Source organism: Phoenix dactylifera, chromosome 11 (genome assembly GCF_051530095.1).
Source record: "Phoenix dactylifera cultivar Ajwa chromosome 11, Ajwa_hap1_PhDact_Kaust_v1.1, whole genome shotgun sequence".
Classification (NCBI taxonomy): domain Eukaryota; kingdom Viridiplantae; phylum Streptophyta; class Magnoliopsida; order Arecales; family Arecaceae; genus Phoenix; species Phoenix dactylifera.
This window is the reverse complement of record NC_143200.1, coordinates 16,298,347-16,302,059: the sequence shown is the minus strand read 5'-3', so window position 1 is coordinate 16,302,059 and position 3,713 is coordinate 16,298,347.

Below are 3,713 nucleotides of genomic sequence, written 5' to 3'. Positions count from 1 at the left end.
GGGTATTTCTGCGTGCGTTACGAAACTATAAATGCTGTGTACGGTCGGCCGGCCAACGCAAGGTTCGTTTAACGAACCGGTCCGGTACCAGGTTGGTCGAACCATCCTGTCCAGTCCCCGTAGGGATACCTCGGCATGAATTAATCCAAAAATGCGAGTTAATGCACATGGTATATGTGTTAAACCTTAAGATAGATCGGTATGATGTTTTTTGTAGCAATGTAATTTTGCAAGCTGCATAAGATGGCCATGGTGCATTATGTTGGAAAATTTATCTTTTAAAAAAAAAAGTTTGAATTTTTAAACCTATGTTAATAATCTTATATTAGATATTTTAACGCAAACACACTTGCATCTATTGAAGCCCAGTAGTTCCAAGCTCTGTTAAGCTTTGAGAGTGTTAGGGTGGTGACCACACGCTCGCTCAACTTGGTCGATCATACATTCAGCATGGCGAGGTGTGCTATAGTTTGTTTGTGGCTAGCATGTTTTGCCACAATCCCAAATCATATTAAATTTATATTTGACTTTGTATATATAATATAAATGCTACGCTCGTTTTAAGCCTTTTTTTTCTGCTCTAAATTTTGCTCTATTCTTTTTCTTTCTGAGCAGCTGAAGGAGGTATTTGGATCATGCCTCCACTTGTGATAGAAGGATTTGGGCTGAGCTGAGTTTATTGTACCTTAGAGACTATCCATACAACCTGCATGAGGGGATAAGATTCATTTTTAGGACAGTGACTTCACACGTCTCGTCCCATGTATACCTTCTAAATTCCTCTTATCATTCAATTCTTATAATTATTTATAAACTTTTTTTTATGCAATTGTTAGAATTTTCTAGTAAATAGGCTCCAATACATTGCATACCAATTAGTTGGTTTTCATATAATCATATAAAATTGCATGTGATTAGATACGATTTGTGAACACGAGTTGTCTTACTTAGCACAAGGCATAGCTACCTACGAAGTGGTAGGCGGAGATAATTTGTAACCCTCAATGCCGAAGAAAATTTTTCTTTTTTCAGATTTTTTTTTGAAATCTTAGAGTGTACATTTCTGACATGCAACGTATAGTTAGCACCTGCAGTTGAGAGGACTTATCTCCCTACAACATGCATTCTTTTGGTCCATTAGTTTCTGTATCAAATTTCATAAGGTCATACACCAGCCTATTTTGCATGTCATTTAAGGAAGCTGAAAGAATGTCAGTCTACTCACAAATGGAGTCGCTCGGGAGGATCCAATGAAACCTGATGGTCGAATCTCCCTTTCAAGTAGATGTTTTATATGCTTACTCTACTAAAAGCAATTTTCCCATGACAAGCAATGCATGATTATCTGAAAGAGATTGTAACTTCATAATTATTGAAAATTCTTTTTAATGAAGTGTGAAAGCGAGATGATAGTGATAATGCAAGAATATGTAACTTCATAATCTTACAATTTATGAGAAGATGAAAGATTTATCACTTTAGGGTTTCGACGGGATAAGATATCTTAAGTTATGATCACATGTTGAAAGCTTTAGATGGTAGAGTTGCATCACCATCATATATATAATATTCCTCGTAACAATCAGATATCAAAGACATCTATAGACAAGCAATGAAGATAGAAAATATCAAAAGTATAGATATCAGGATTCTAAATATGTGCCATCATAGAAAAACAAACCATAACACATGAAGTGCAAAACAATGATCATCACGCTAGTAAGTTTTGTGTTCAGTGAAATAGGACAGTCAGAAAGGCAGTTTGAGATAACCTCTCTTCCCTTATCTCATTAGAGTAAAAATCCAATTCAAAGAGAAGTCTTATTTTCATGAATGCCTTCATAAAGTTGCTATTTGCATGTATACCCTCCTATATATACGAAATTACATGAATACCCTCGTAAAATTACTATTTGCATGTATATTCTTCTTTTCTCTATTTCTTTTTGCATATGCACCTATATCATTTAACATTGTTAAAAAATATACGGCTTAAAATTAAAATGACTCAAATACCCTTAGGGGTAGATATGTAAAAAAAGTTATAAGGGTATATATGTAAATAGCAATTTTACGAAGGTATTCATGCAATTTTTATATTTAGAAGAGTATACATTCAAAAAATTATTTAAAAAATAAAATTTGACTGAAATTTGCTAAGTCTTGTATGATTCAGTTAGATCAACAAGTCAAAAAAAGATCGAGTAACATTGTCATTTTATTTTAAGATTTTGACTCGATCAAGTTGGAATATTGGATGACCGTTTTGGTAATGCTATTCTCCATTTGATTTTGATATAATTATCATTATTGAATCTATGATATCTACATATTCTTCATTATTTTTAAAAGATTAAAGTATATCGAATTTAAATTAATTATATATGCTTAGATTAGAAAAATATTTTTTAGTGATTTATAAATGTTGAGTTGTTATTTGTTTTTGAGGAAAGAATTTCATAAAAACAACATGATTTATTCTATATGAGTTGATATTAACATGATTTAATCTTTTTATTATTTTTTTTATTAATGAACTATCTTTACTGAATTTTGATCATTTTTATTAGATTTTTTTAAATGTATATCCTCTTAAATGCGTAATTGTATGAATACCCTTGCAAAGTTACTATTTGCATGTATATCCATATAAAATTTTCTTTTTGCATGTCTACACGTAAAGATATTTCAGTCATTTTAATTTTAAATTATTTATTTTTTAACAGCGTTAGATGGTATGTGTACATATATAAAAAAAAGTAAAAGAAGAATATATATGCAAAATAAGTATTTTATGAGGGTATATGTGCAAATAGTAATTTTATGAGAGTATTCATATAATTTTATATATTTTGAAGGGTATACATGCAAAAAATCTCTATTTTTTCTAATAAGAAACCCAAAAGTAATGTGTTTAAAAACATAATGTATTAATAAAGCAAAGGCACGGGAACAATGAACAAATTGATAAGCAAACAATCATATAAAAGTAATGTATTAATAAAAGCTTCCACTTCATTTAGTTACAGAATTGTTGTTCTTAAATTCCTATAACAAGTTAATGATCATCTCAGCAGCAGTTGAGAATGAAAACACGAACCAAGGAGCAAGTTTACGAAGAAAGGACCAGTTCAGATTAGTAGATAGAAAGGAGAATTACTGTCATTTGGAGGAAGTTTAAATTTGGCTATCCGGTATTACCTGCTGCACCAAATAGTGAGTACAAACTCAAGCTTCTTTAATGGATGATTAAAAGAATACATAAACTTCGAAAAGTCTTATTTGGAAAGAAAAGGAAGTCATCTCAAGAAAGCTGAATTATGGTGGTATACTTTATTTCCACTGGCATCTCTAATCTAGAACATTCCTGATCTTGAGAAGCTTAAGTCCTTAACTTATCACTTTGCAAATATAAGATTTTACCTGCAGAAAACTTAAGAAAAAGAAATTGGCACCCACTACATGTGTTACATGCAGCATAAAGCAAGAAACGATGGTATCCACTGTGATTTTGAAGGAACAGCAGGAAACATTTTTTGAGTGTACTCAACATCTCATCGCTGTATAGATAGCTTCATTTTGGATAGAATATATATATATATATATATATACATATATATATATATATATACATACATATATATATACATACATATATATACATACATATATATATATACATACATATATATACATACATATAGATATATATA